The sequence below is a fragment of the Phyllobates terribilis genome, unplaced genomic scaffold (assembly GCF_046119375.1).
Source record: "Phyllobates terribilis strain yellow unplaced genomic scaffold, ASM4611937v1 Scaffold_8__6_contigs__length_399053987, whole genome shotgun sequence".
In the NCBI taxonomy this organism is placed as follows: Eukaryota; Metazoa; Chordata; class Amphibia; order Anura; family Dendrobatidae; genus Phyllobates; species Phyllobates terribilis.
The window spans coordinates 60647364-60662665 of NW_027362768.1; the positions used below are offsets into that span (position 1 = coordinate 60647364).

At 42.8% G+C, this 15302-nt stretch overlaps 3 pseudogenes; all 3 read left to right on the forward strand.

Moving 5' to 3' along the window:
- Positions 1-2856: 2856 nt before the first annotated feature.
- On the forward strand, positions 2857-2957 carry LOC141160382 (U2 spliceosomal RNA; annotated as a pseudogene).
- Positions 2958-3862: 905 nt separating this feature from the next.
- LOC141160372 (U2 spliceosomal RNA) lies at positions 3863-3960 on the forward strand (annotated as a pseudogene).
- Positions 3961-8168: 4208 nt separating this feature from the next.
- On the forward strand, positions 8169-8274 carry LOC141160306 (U2 spliceosomal RNA; annotated as a pseudogene).
- The last annotated feature ends 7028 nt before the right edge of the window (positions 8275-15302 follow it).

Below are 15302 nucleotides of genomic sequence, written 5' to 3' on the forward strand. Positions count from 1 at the left end.
AGTGCAGATAATTTCCTCTTCTGGATTCACAGAAGCTCTGGAGCCCACCTCTGATTCCCAGGCTATAGTATGAGTAAACAGCTCTGCAGACTCAACCATCAGTTCTACCCCATACTCAGACAGGCAGCTGGAGACTTGGGAGCTGTGAGGAAGCAAGTGCGATTGGGGTGACACCTCTGAGGACTGGAGTATTTGTGATGTTGAAGTTGAGGTGGAGGAGAGCCCACTTAAAGAAGCTCTTGATATCCGTTGAAGCACCTGCTGTTTTTGTGCCTCATCTGGAATTTGTAGCGATGGGCGTGGCCGTAAGAAAGGGATCGTATCACATTGTCCACTAAAAGAAGTAGACATCTTAGTTTGGCTGGAAGATGGTCTCTTTTCTGCAGATGTTACTGTTGCTTTAACACCTACTCCACGGACACAACCTTTTTTTCCCTTCCCAGCACGCCTATTCCCCTTCCCACCAGCAGCAGGCCTTTTGCCACTCATTTTGGTGGTTAACTAATTGACAACTCTGGAGTTGTTTGCACAAAAAGCGATGGATGGAAACTGAGCAGAGCTGAGTGGCCAAATTGTGGTACTAGCCCAAAAGGATTGGCTTGGTTAGAAGCAGTAAAACAATTTTATTAGATACACAGGTGGTGGAGCTTGGTATAGATGGCCTAATACAATGAGTACCACACACTGCTAATATGCCCAAAATTATTTTCCAGGCAAGATGCAGCTAAAAATTATTAGGTACTTGAAAGCTGGTGGAGCATAGTATAGATGGCCTAATAGAATGAGTACCACACACTGCTAATATGCCCAAAATTATTTTCCAGGCAAGATGCAGCTAAAAATTATTAGGAATTTGAAAGCTGGTGGAGCTTAGTATAGATGGCCTAATAGAATGAGTACCACACACTGCTAATATGCCCAAAATTATTTTCCAGGCAAGATGCAGCTAAAAATTATTAGGAATTTGAAAGCTGGTTGATCTTAGTATAGATGGCCTAATAGAATGAGTACCACACACTGCTAATATGCCCAAAATTATTTTCCAGGCAAGATGCAGCCAAAAATTATTAGGAATTTGAAAGCTGGTGGAGCTTAGTATAGATGGCCTAATAGAATGAGTACCACACACTGCTACTATGCTCAAAATTATTTTCCGGGCTAGATGCAGCTAAAAATTATTATTAATTTCAAAGCTGGTGGGGCTTGGTATAAATGGCCTAATACAATGAGTACCACATACTGCTACTATGCCCAAAAGGTTTTACTTGGCTAGGTGCAGTAAAAAATTTGTATTACATACACAGGTGGTGTAGCTTGCAACACAGATACGCTACTCCACTGACTAACACACACTGCAAGAGGCCCAAAAGGATTTGCTTAGCTAGATTTAGCCAAATGCTGTGAAAAACACTTGCACAGCACTAAAACAGACATACCTGGCAAAAAGTGATAGGAACTGATGTAACCTAGCCCTCAAAAGGGCTGGAATTACAACTAGTCACTGCTCCCAACCTATCTGTCTATTTAAGAGCACAGACCTGCCTGCTAAAAGTGCTAGGAGCTGCTGTAACCTAGCCCTCAAAAGGGTTGCATTTACAAACTAGTCCCTACTCCCTAAACCTTTCTGTCTATTTAAGAGAAAATTTGCTTGCAATTCAGTTACACAATATGGCGCTAACAGCAGCAGCAGTTCCGTCTAACACTCAGCTGCAGCAGTGAGAAAATGGTGACGACGGGGAAAATGGCTGGGTCTTATAGGGCAAGGACATGTGACATAAACAGCCAATGACACATGCCCTTGCTTGTGTGAAAAAAAGCACTTCGCTCTGTGAGTGCGCTGCTGATAGGCTGACAGACTGCACCTCCCCACTGTAAAAGCGGGAAAGAGAAAAAAAAATGGAGATCTTCATTATTTCTGCAGAGATCCATCCCATGCCCATCCCCCCACCCCGCTGTACACTCAAACTGTGTATTAACATTGATTATCAGCATTACTGTGAAAAAATCCAGTTATGATTTTGGTGCACGAACAGTTATCGAACATAACCTCGAACAGCCGGATTTTTTTCAAATCGTTCGGGTTCTTCGAACGGCTCGAACACCGCCCAAAACAGCTCGAATTTGAAATTGGTGAACAGTTCGATTCGAACAGCGCTCATCTCTATTGCTGAGTACCACGAATTTAAAAATCTTTGGGGGCCGCTACGATTTCATTAGTGAAATGCTGGCTCCCTCTGGTGGAGCACTGACTTCTTTAATTTTCTATCTGTGGATGAAAAAAAAGAAATAAAAAAGTTTGGTCTGAGATGTTGTTTTAAAGTGCTACCTATGTCTGTCACTCAGAGCATCCTATTGGCTTTCACCCAGGCAGATACAATGCTTGCAATAGATGTAATGAGTGAATGGAACAATGGAATAATGCAAGAGAATGGGACAATGGAACAATGGAATAATGCAAGAATGGAAGAATGGAACATCATTGCATGTGTCATAATGGGCTCCTGGCCTTCATCTGGCTGTGCAGCTGCAATCAGCTTCAGTCTGCAGGGAGCCTGGAGACAAAGAAGAAGGTGGACGGCTGCTTGTTTGTTCACTAATTAGTTATCCTCTCCCCATCCCCTTGTCTTGAGGCACGTGGGAAAGCGGGGGGAAGGTGAGAATGTGTGAAAATAGGCTGACTTATGCAGATTTAAAAAGCCAGCGTGGGCTGCAGCTGCAACAAGCAGTAAAGTTGTGGGTTTTAAGGTGTCTATTGATTAACAACATGTCTTCCTAAGGGGAGTCTTTGTCCCTATCCCTACAATGGGTGCCTTCTTGAAGCCAGGGTGCAGTCGTAGGCCAAAACCAATTCAGGTTATCGCTACTCGGCCTTTTGGCTAACATCAAGTGTAGTATCTGTTCTCATTTAGTATATGTCCTTTGCTTTTACCAATATATTTTTTGTAACGTTATCTATCTATCTATCTATCTATCTATCTATCTATCTATCTATCTATCTATCTATCTATCTATCTATCTATCTATCTATCTATCTATCTATCCCTTCCTTCCTGAGATAAGCTGCAATAATGCATTTGTCGTTTGCTACACGGCTGCACACACACCATATACCTAGTCAGTGGCCTTGTTCTCAGCTGCTACACTTTTAACTCAACTGTCCCATCAGTTGGGTGTTGCAGAGTGCCACGCATTTAAAAAAAATTTGGGGGCCGCTACGATTTTTTTAGTGAAATGCTGGCTCCCTCTGGTGGAGCACCGACTACTTTAATTTTCTATCTGTGGATGAAAAAAAAGATATAAAAAAGTTTGGTCTGAGATGTTGTTTTAAAGTGTTACCTATGTCTTTCAATCTGAGCATCTTATTGGTTTTCACCCAGGCAGAGAGATTGCTTGCAATAAATTTAATGAGTGAATGGAACAATGGAATATTGCAAGAGAATGGGACAATGGAACAATGGAATAATGCAAGAATGGAAGAATGGAACATCATTGCATGTGTCATAATGGGCTTCTGGCCTTTATCTGGCTGTGTTGCTGCAGTCAGCTTCAGTCTGCAGGGAGCCTGCAGACTAGGAAGAAGGTGGACCCCTGCTTGTTTGTTCACTAATTAGTTATCCTCTCCCCATCCCATTGTCTTGAGGCGCGTGGGAGAGCGGGGGGGGGGAGAATGTGTGAAAATAGGCTGACTTTGCAGATTAAAAATGTATGCGTGGGATGCAGCTGCAACAAGCAGTTAATTTGTGGGTTTTAAGGTGTCTCTTGATGAACAACAAGTCTTCCAAAGGGGTGTCTTTGTCCCTATCCTACAATGGGTGCCTTCTTGAAGCCAGGGTGCAGTCATAGGCCAAAACCAATTCAGGTTATCGCTTCTCGGCCTTTTGGCTAACATCAAGTGCAGTATCTGTTCTCATTGTATTGTAATGTTATCTATCCATCTATCTATCTATCTATCTATCTATCTATCTATCTATCTATCTATCTATCTATCTATCTATCTATCTATCTATCTATCCCTTCCTTCCTGAGATAAGCTACAATAATGCATTTGTCCTTTGCTACACCATTGCACACACACCATATACCTAGTCAGTGGCCTTGTTATCAGCTGCTACTCTTTTAACTCAACTGTCCCATCAGTTGGGTGTCGCTAAGTACAAAGCATTTAAAAAAAATGTGGGGTCCGCTGCGATTTCTTTAGTGAAATGCTTTCTCCCTCTGGTGAAGCACTGACTTCTTTAATTTTTGTATCTGAGGATGAAAAAAAAGATAAAAAAAAGTTTGGTCTGAGATGTTGTTTTAACCTCTTTACCCACCAGGGTGGTTTGCACGTTAATGACCAGGCCAATTTTTACAATTCTGACCACTGTCACGTTATGAGGTAATTACTCCTTCAACGGATCCCACTGATTCTGAGATATTTTTTTCGTGATATATTGTAATTCATGATAGTGGTAAAATTTCTTTAATATCACTTGCGTTTATTTGTGAAAAAATTGGAAATTTGGCAAAAATTTTGAAAATTTCACAATTTTCAAATATTGAATTTTTATGCCATTAAATCAGAGAGATATGTTACACAAAACAGTTAATAAATAACATTCCCCACATGTCTACTTTACATCAGCACAATTTTGGAAACAACATTTTTTTTTATTAGTATTTTTTTATAAAGGTTAAAAGTTGATCACCGATTTCTTATTTTTCCAACAAAATTTCCAAAACCATTTTTTTAGGGACCACATCACATTTGAAGTGACTTTGAGGGGCCTTTATGACAGAAAATACCCAAAAGTGACACCATTATAAAAACTGCACCCCTCAAGGTGCTCAAAACCACATGCAAGAAGTTTATTAACCCTTCACGTGCTTCACAGCAATTTTTGGAATGGGGAAGAAAAAAATGAACATTTAACTTTTTTCACAAAAATGTTACTTTAGACCCCATTTTTTTTATTTTTGCAGGGGTAACAGGAAAAAATGGACCCCAAAATTGGTTGAGCAATTTCCCCTGAGCATGCAGATACCCCATACGTGGGGAAAAAACACTGTTTGGGCACACAGTAGGGCTCAGAAGGGAAGGAGCGCCATTTGACTTTTTGAATGTAAAATTTGCTTGAATAATTAGCGGCGCCATGTTGCGTTTGGAGAGCCCCTGATGTGCCTAAACAGTGGAAACCTCCCACAAGTGACACCATTTTGGAAACTAGACCCCTCAGGGAACTTATCTAGATGTATAGTTAGCACCTTGAACCCCCAGGTGCTTCAAAGAAGTTCATAACATGGAGCTGTGAAAATAAAATTTTCTAATTTTTCCCACAAAAATGTGTTCAGCCCCCAGTTTTGCATTTTCATAAGGGTAACAGGAGAAATTACACCATGCATCTTGTAGTGCAATCTCTTCTGAGTAAGCCGATACCCCATATGTGGGAGAAAACCACTGTTTTGGCGCAAGGCAGGGCTCGGAAGGGAAGGAGCGCCATTTGACTTTTTGAATGTAAAATTTGCTTGATTAATTAGCAGACGCCATGTTGCGTTTGGAGAGCCCCTGTTGTGCCAAAATAGTGGAAACCCCCCACAATTGACTCCATTTTGGAAACTAGACTCCTCAAGGATTTTATCAAGGGGTATAGTGTACATTTTGAACCCAAACGTATGACAGAAATTAATAAAATTAGGTCATCATATTGAATAAGTTGGCATTAGTCTTGAGCGCAATTGCTCGCTACTTGAGTTTGCATCGGGTACTCGGGTATGCACCAAGTATTGTGGGTGCTTTAGTGACATGCTTGAGTCCCTGCCCTGCATGTTTCACGGTTGTTAGACACCCCAAAAAAATGGCGAGCATATGGGGCAGAGACTCGAGCATGTCACTCGAACACCCGCGATGCTCAGCGCATACCCGAGCACCCGATGCAAACTCAAGTAGCGAGCACTTGTGCTCAACACTAGTCGCCATATTGTCATCATTTTTTTTCTTTACTTTTGAAAAAATCCCAACCCCAACTCTAATACAGCCCTAACCCTAGCCCCAACCCCAACCCTAACCCTAACCCCAACCGAAATCCTAACCCCAACCCTAACCCCAACCCTAACCCTAGCCTAACACCAACCCTAATCCTAGCCCAACCCTAACCCTAGTCCAACCCTAACCCTAGCCCAACCCTAACCCTAGCCCAACCCCAACCCTATCACAACCCTAACCCTAGCACAACCCTAACCCTAGAGTTTATTTTTTTACACCATTCCTCGTGTGGTATTAGTGATTAGACGACTTTATTCTTCGGTTCGGTGCGATTACAGCGATACCAGATACATATCAGCTTTCTCACACTAAAAGACGTTTTTTTTGCAAAGACTAGTTTTTGCACCACCATATTTTGAGAGCTATAACTTTTCCATATTTTGGCCGACAGAGTCATGTGATGGTTTGTTTTTTGCGGGACAAGTTGACGTTTTTATTGGTACCATTTTCAGGCACGTGACATTTTTTGATCGCTTTCTATTCTGATTTTTGGGAGGCAAAATAAACAAATTCCAACAATTCAGGAAGTTTTTTGGCTTTTTTTTCTGCCGTTCTGCGTGTGGTAAAATTGATAATGCAGCATTATTCTTTAGGTCAGTACGTTTAAAGCGGTACCACATTTATATAGTTTTTTTATGTTTTGGCGCTTTTACACAATAAAAACAATTTTCTAGAAAAAATATTTTTTTTTGTATCGCTTTATTCTGAGAGCTATAACTTTTTTATTTTTCAGAAGATGGAGCTGAGTGGTGGCTTGTTTTTTGCGGGACAAGATGCCTTTTTCAGCGGTACCATTTTTATTTATATTCGTCTTTTTGATCGCGTGTTATTCCATTTTTTGTTTGGCGGTATGATGATAAAGCATGTTTTTTATTTATTTTTTTACCATGTTCACTAAAGGGGTTAACTAGTAGGACAATTTTAGAGGTCAGGTCGTTCCAGACGTGGCGATACCAAATATGTGTACTTTTATTGGTTTATTTTTTTTTTTCATAATAAATAAATATTATGGGTTCAATATATTTTTATTTTTTGGGGATTATTTTTTTCATTTTTGTTTTATATTTTTACAATTTTTTTTTTATTTTTTTTTTAACTTTTCTATTTTTTTTTACTCTTACACATTGTCCCACTATTGGACTTTCACTTTTTGCAGCCTGATCGGCTGCATGGCATAGAGAGCAGCAGCTCCCTATGCCATGCAGCTTGTCAGCGCTGCACACAGGGGAGACATTACTTTGGTCGTGCACTGCGCATGACCAAAGTAACGTCCTGCCTCCTGGAGACCCGGATGTTGTCATGATGACATCGGGTCATCATGGCAACATCCGGAAGCTGCCGCAGACATTGCTGGATGCCGGCAGGAGAGGTGAGTATAACGATTACCTCCCCCCTTGCCACCGCAATGCTGCGATCGACTTTGATCGCAGCATTGCATGGGTTAATGTGCCGGGAGTGGTGCGGGACCGCTCCCTGCACATAGCACCGGGTGTCAGCTGTGACAATCAGCTGACACCCGGCGGCGATCACCCTGCACCGCTTGTGTGCGGGCGCGATCGCAGCGCGCGTAATAATACGTAGCTGGTCCATAAATCCCAGGGCACAGCTACGTACTATTACTGACAAGTTCGGAAATGGGATAAAGTGCTACCTATGTCTGTCAGTCAGAGCATCCTATTGGTTTTCACCAAGACAGATAGATTGCTTGCAATAGATGTAATGAGTGAATGGGACAATGGAATAATGCAAGAATGGAACATAATTGCACGTGTCATAATGGACTCCGGGCCTTTATCTTGCTGTGCTGTTGCAGTCAGCTTCAGTATGCAGGGAGCCTGCAGACTAGGAGGAAGGTGGGCGGCTGCTTATAAGTTCACAGATTAGTTATCTTCTCCCCATCCCCTTGTCTTGAGGCGCGTCGGACAGCGGGGGGGAGGGGAGTATGTGTGAAAATTGGCAGACTTATCCAGATTAAAAATGCGAGCGTGGGCTGCAGCTGCAATAAGCAGTAAAGTTGTGGGTTTTAAGGTGTCTATTGATGAACAACATGTCTTACTAAGGGGAGTCTTTGTCCCTATTCCTACAATGGGTGCCATCTTGAAGCCAGGGTGCCGTTATAGACCAAAACCAATTCAGGTAACAGGTTATCGCTTCTCGGCCTTTTGGCTAACATCAAGTGTAGTATCTGTTCTCATTTAGTATATGTGCTTTGCTTTTACCAACATATTGTATTGTAATGTTATCTATCTATCTATCTATCTATCTATCTATCTATCTATCTATCTATCCCTTCTTTCTTGAGATAAACTGCAATAATGCATTTGTCCTTTGCTACACCATTGCACACACACCATATACCTAGTCAGTGGCCTTGTTATCAGCTGCTACTCTTATAACACAACTGTCCCATCAGTTGGGTGTTGCTAAGTACCACGCATTTAAAAAAAATTGGGGGGCCACTACGATTTCTTTAGTGAAATGCTGGCTCCCTCTGGTGGAGCACTGACTTCTTTCATTTTCTATCTGTGGATGAAATAAAAGATATAAAAAAGTTTGGTCTGAGATGTTGTTTTAAAGTGCTACCTATGTCTGTCAATCAGAGCATCTTATTGGTTTTCACTAGTGTTGAGCGAGCAATAAAATGCTCGGGTGCTCGAAGCTCGGGCTGAGCTCACCGTGATACTCGGGTGCTCGACCCGAGCAACGAGCCCAATGTTAGTCTATGGGAGACCCGAGCATTTTTGCGGAGGCACCCCCGGCAGTCTGTAGAAAGCCTAAAAAGTGCCCAAAACGATAGTGACAGTGTTCAAATGACATGGGGACAGCATGGGGATCGCCCCAGGAAGTATTTCTGACCCCCAGGTCACTGCTGTCAACAACGTGGTCAGAGGTATTAAGCCACTTTTACGGGCTCACAATAAAACGTTCAAAAACGAAACTGAAAGTGCTTTCCTGTGAAATATGTTAAGGAACATCCTTTCTAGGGTAAAGACTTGTGTATAAGGTAAAATAAATAACCAAAAATAAAAATACTCCTCCACACCTTGGGCTATGTTCACAAGTAGCATTTTTTATGCGTTTTTGCACTTTTGTATTGCTTTCAACCGTGACAAATGCATTCACCGGGAAATGTCATTTTAACATTTTACAACCTTATCTGGCCATGTGCTGTGTGACACATGCGTACAGTGCTGAAAAGACATGGGAACAGCATGGGGAAGACCCCTGGAAGCATCTCTGACACCCAGGTCACTGCCTAAAAGTGTGCCCATCAGAAGTGATCCTTGCCGCATAAGAAGATGCGGACTTGCAACTATCCCTGTGCAAGTCCTTGTCCCAGGGCAGTGTTCAATTGTACCTCCCCCATTCCTTGCAATGCAAGCATAAGTATGCAGCCTGCCACCCACCCACCCTCAGGATGCAATACCATACTGCTTGATTGCTTGCACTTGAAATTGGGCCTTTTAGGCTTGTGGAGGCAGTATCTGGCCACCATGTCATGGCTGCGTCAGCGGCCTGGTATCCATACTCAGTCCCCAGCCACCCAATCGCCAAGTGTACACGCTTGGTCCTCAGCCGCCAGGGGGCGGCCGGGTGTCCATACTCAGTCCCCAGCCGCCCCGTGGCCGAGTGCCCACACACGGTCCCCAGCCGCCTGGGGGCGGCCAGGTGTCCATAAATGGTCCCCAGCCGCCCTTATTTGAAGGACAGCCTAACCACAAACATGTGGACAAGTGAATGTGGCCTGGTATGGTCCATCTGACTGACGCCTTCACACTGGGTTAATATTGTGGAAGCCAGGACCCAGTTCAACTGGGATGCAACACGTCCTCCAGACATAGAGGATTGCGGGTCCTGGGTCAATCAGGCTTCAACACAAAGTTCAGAAGGTAGACAGCAGCAGTGGTCGGCCTCCTACACAACAAGTAAATTATTCATGATCATGAGGCCATCCATCTCCTTAGCTTTCTGTTCCTTGGAATGCAAGTGCATGTATGTAGTAGCGCATAGGCCTGAGGTGGTCAGCGTTTTGGCGCATATCCTACCTCCTCCGAGAATTACTGGATGTTTTCCTGCTACTACCCCAGTTCTAAGACTCCCGTTAAAACAAAGCTTCAGGTGATGAATGATGGATGAGGTGGTGGCAAAGGAGAAAGAGCAGGAGGAACAAGGACCATTCACAATATCAGGCCTGTCAACCACACATGTCTTGTAGGATATGTTTCTGTACCAAAAGGAGCGGTTCGGCTACACAGTTATAGGGCAATGCCTACCAAAATTTCAAGGCACTCCAATGCCCCTTGGAAGTGACATGGAGGCCAGAGGGCCTTAACTAAACCGTTTTTTCCATATATAGCAACTGGGTCTCCTGTACACTGTTGGCCTAAGCAGTGAATGGAAGGATTTACAAAAATTATGAGGAAATGCAATGCCCCTTGAAACAGACGTGGATTACAGCATACTAAAAACCTTCTACCCATTATTGGGGAGTGGGTCTCCCTTAGTGTTCGCCTATGCATTGAAAAGCAAAAGCTAACTAAAATTAGGAAGAAATGCAATGCCCATTGGAAGAGTCGTGGAGTTCAGAGTGGTTTAACAAGACGGTTTTAATGCCCCTTGGAAGAGACGTGGAGGTCACAGTAGCTTAACAAGACAGTTTTAATGCCCCTTGGAAGAGTGGTGGAGGTCGCAGTGGAATAAAAAGACAATATCAATGCCCCTTGGAAGAGTGGTGGAGGTCACAGTAGCTTAACAAGATGATTTTAATGCCCCTTGGAAGAGCTGTGGAGTGCAGAGTGGTTTAACAAGACGGTTTTAATGCCCCTTGGAAGAGACGTGGAGGTCACAGTAGCTTAACAAAACAGTTTTAATGCCCCTTGGAAGAGTAGTGGAGGTCACAGTGGAATAAAAAGACAATATCAATGCCCCTTGGAAGAGCTGTGGAGTTCAGAGTGGTTTAACAAGATGGTTTTCATGCCCTTACAAGAGCCATGCAGTACAGCATATTAAAAACATTATTCCCATTATTGGGGAGTGGGTCTTTCATAGTCTTTGCCTATGCCTTCCAAGCAAAATCTGCCAAAAATTAGGACAGAGGAACTTGCAAGGCTGGCAAACAAGAGCCATGCAGTACAGCATATTAAAAAACATTATTCCCATTATTGGGGAGTGCGTCTCCCATAGTCTTTGCCTATGCCTTCCAAGCAAAAGCTGCCAAAAATTAGGAAGGAGGAACTTGCAATGCTGGCAACACAGACCACGGTCACCCTGGTGGTTTTAATGCCCCTTGGAAGAGACGTGGAGGTTCGAAGTAGCTTAACAAGACGGCTTTAATGCCCCTTGGAAGACATGTGGAGATCACAGTGGAATAAAAACACAACATCAATGCCCCTGGGAAAAGTGGTGGAGGTCACAGTAGCTTAACAAGAGGGTTTTAATGCCCCTTGGAGAAGAGGTGGAGGTCGCAGTAGCTTAACAAGACGGTTTTAATGCCCCTTGGAAGAGACGTGGAGGTCGCAGTAGATTAACAAGACGGTTTTAATGCCCCTTGGAAGAGACGTGGAGGTCGCAGTGCAAGATGGTTTTAATGCCCCTTGGAAGAATGGTGGAGGTCGCTGTAGCTTAACAGGACGATTTTAATACCCCTTGGAAGAGCCATGCAGTACAGCATCTTAAAAACATTATTCCCATTATTGGGGAGTGGGTCTCCCATTGTCTTTGCCTATGCCTTCCAAGCAAATGCTGCCAAAAATTAGGAGGGAGGAACTTGCAATGCTGGAAACACGGACCAAGGTCACCCTGGTGGTATAGTGGTGGTGGAGGCTGAGAATAAGGAGAAGAGCAAAATACAGCCGAAATGGGGAAGCGTATACCCATGTGTGGGTGTGAAGCTGTGCATGGGAATACACCTCCCGAAATAACACAGTGGATTTGACTTTATGTTACTCTGCTGTCATTTGGTGGTGATGAGAAGTCTGGCCCAATGCAGCCCTTATTCATTTTGATAAGGGTCAGCTTGTCAGCATTGTCAGATGACAGGCGAGTGCGCTTATCAGTATTAATTCCCCCAGCGGCACGAAAAACATGCTCCGATAACACGCTAGCGGCAGGGCAGGCCACAACCTCCAAGACGTACAGAGCGAGTTCATTCCAAGTGTCCAGCTTGGATACCCAATAATTAAAAGGCACAGAGGATTCACGGAGGACACTGGTACAGTCGGCAAGGTACTCCCTCACCATCTTTTGAAACTTTCCACTTCTTGTGAGAGTACCCCGCGCCTCAGGGCCTGTAAGCTGGGCGGGTCTGAGAAAACTGTTCCAGAACATTGACAGTGTTCCCCTGCCTCTGCTGGATTGGAGTTGCGTCTCTCTTGCCTTTTCTCCTTGGTTGGGTAACGAACTGTGACCTCTGCCGCTAGAGTGTTCAGAAGGAAATTTTTTTAACAGTTCTGCAGGAAGGGCCTTCTGGTACTGCCTCATTTTTGTAGACCTCTCCACCTCAGGAATAGAGATGAGCGTTGTTCTACTCGAACTGTTCGCCAATCTCAAATTCGAGCTGTTTTGGGCGGTGTTCGAGCCGTTCGGCGAACACGAACAATTTGAGAAAAATTCGGCTGTTCGAGGTTATGTTCGATAACTGTTCGTGCACCAAAATCATAACTGGATTTTTTCTCAGTAATGATGAAAATTAATGTTAATACGCAGTTTGAGTGTACAGCGGGGTGGGGGGAGGGGCAGGGGATGGATCTCTGCAGGAACAATGAAGATCTCCATTTTTTTTTCTCTTTCCCGCATTTACAGTGGGGAGGTGCAATCTGTCAGCCTATCAGCAGCGCACACATGGAGCGAAGTGTTTTTTTTCACACAAGCAAGGGCATGTGTCATTGGCAGTGTATGTCACATGTCCTTGCCCTATAAGACCAAGCCATTTTCCCCGTCGCCACCATTTTCTCACTGCTGCAGCTGCGTGTTAGACGGCACCGCTGTTGCTGTATGCGCTATACCTTGTTAATTTCAAGCCAATTTTCGCACAAATATACAGATAGCTTGGGAGTAGGGAATAGTTGTGATTGCAGTCCTTTTAAGGACTAGGTTACAGCATTTCCTACGACTTTTATCAGGCAGGTCTGTGCTCTTAAATAGATAGGTTGTGGGAGTAAAGACTAATTGTAATTGGAGTCCTTTTCAGGACTAGGTTACATCAGTTCCTATCAGTTTTTGCCAGGCAGGTCTGTGCCAGTGCTGTGCAAGTTTTTTTCACAGCATTTGGCTGAATCTAGCAAAGCTAATCCTTTTTGGCCTATTGCAGAGTGTGTTAGTCAGTGGAGTAGCCTATCTGTGTTGCAAGATATACCACCTGTGTATAGAATACCAATTTTTTTACTGCACCTAGTGAAGTAAAATCTTTTGGGCATAGCATCATTCTATTAGTCCATCTATACTGACCTCCATCAGGTTGCAAACTGAATCTAATTTTTTTCTGCATCTAGCTCTGAAAAAATATTTGGCCTTCTAGCAGTGTGTCGGACTTTCTCTATTAGTCCATCTATACTGACCTCCATCAGGTTGCAAATTCAAAATAATTTTTATCTGCATCTACAGTACCTCTGAAAAAATATTTGGGCTTCTAGCTGTGTTTGGGACTTGTTGTATTAGTCCATCTATACTGACCTCCATCAGGTTGCAAACTGAATATATTTTTTTCTGCATCTACCTCTGAAAAAATATTGGGATTCTAGCTGTGTGTGGGACTTGTTGTATTAGTCCATCTATACTGACCTCCATCAGGTTGCAAACTGAATATATTTTTTTCTGCATCTACCTCTGAAAAAATATTGGGCTTCTAGCTGTGTGTGGGACTTGTTGTATTAGTCCATCTATACAGACCTCCATCAGGTTGCAAACTGAATATAATTTTTTTCTGCATCTAGCTCTGAAAAAATATTTGGCCTTCTAGTAGTGTGTCGGACTTTCTCTATTAGTCCATCTATACTGACCTCCATCAGGTTGCAAATTAAAAATAATTTTTATCTGCATCTACAGTACCTCTGAAAAAATATTTGGCCTTCTAGCAGTGTGTCGGACTTTCTCTATTAGTCCATCTATACTGACCTCCATCAGGTTGCAAATTCAAAATAATTTTTATCTGCATCTACAGTACCTCTGAAAAAATATTTGGGCTTCTAGCTGTGTGTGGGACTTGTTGTATTAGTCCATCTATACTGACCTCCATCAGGTTGCAAACTGAATATATTTTTTTCTGCATCTACCTCTGAAAAAATATTGGGCTTCTAGCTGTGTGTGGGACTTGTTGTATTAGTCCATCTATACAGACCTCCATCAGGTTGCAAACTGAATATAATTTTTTTCTGCATCTAGCTCTGAAAAAATATTTGGCCTTCTAGTAGTGTGTCGGACTTTCTCTATTAGTCCATCTATACTGACCTCCATCAGGTTGCAAATTAAAAATAATTTTTATCTGCATCTACAGTACCTCTGAAAAAATATTTGGCCTTCTAGCAGTGTGTCGGACTTTCTCTATTAGTCCATCTATACTGACCTCCATCAGGTTGCAAATTCAAAATAATTTTTATCTGCATCTACAGTACCTCTGAAAAAATATTTGGGCTTCTAGCTGTGTGTGGGACTTGTTGTATTAGTCCATCTATACTGACCTCCATCAGGTTGCAAACTGAATATATTTTTTTCTGCATCTACCTCTGAAAAAATATTGGGCTTCTAGCTGTGTGTGGGACTTGTTGTATTAGTCCATCTATACTGACCTCCATCAGGTTGCAAACTGAATATATTTTTTTCTGCATCTACCTCTGAAAAAATATTGGGCTTCTAGCTGTGTGTGGGTCTTGTTCTATTAATCCATCTATACAGACCTCCATCAGGTTGCAAACTGAATATATTTTTTTCTGCATCTACCTCTAAAAAAATATTGGGCTTCTAGCTGTGTGTGGGACTTGTTGTATTAGTCCATCTATACTGACCTCCATCAGGTTGCAAACTGAATATATTTTTTTCTGCATCTACCTCTGAAAAAATATTGGGCTTCTAGCTGTGTGTGGGACTTGTTGTATTAGTCCATCTATACTGACCTCCATCAGGTTGCAAATTGAATATAATTTTTTTCTGCATCTAACCCAGCCAATAGTTTTGGCCTAATACCACAGTTTGGCCACTCAGCTCTGCTCGGTTACCATCCATTGTTTTTTTGTGCAAACAACTCCAGAGTTGTGAATTAGTTAACCACCAAAATGAGTGGAAAAAG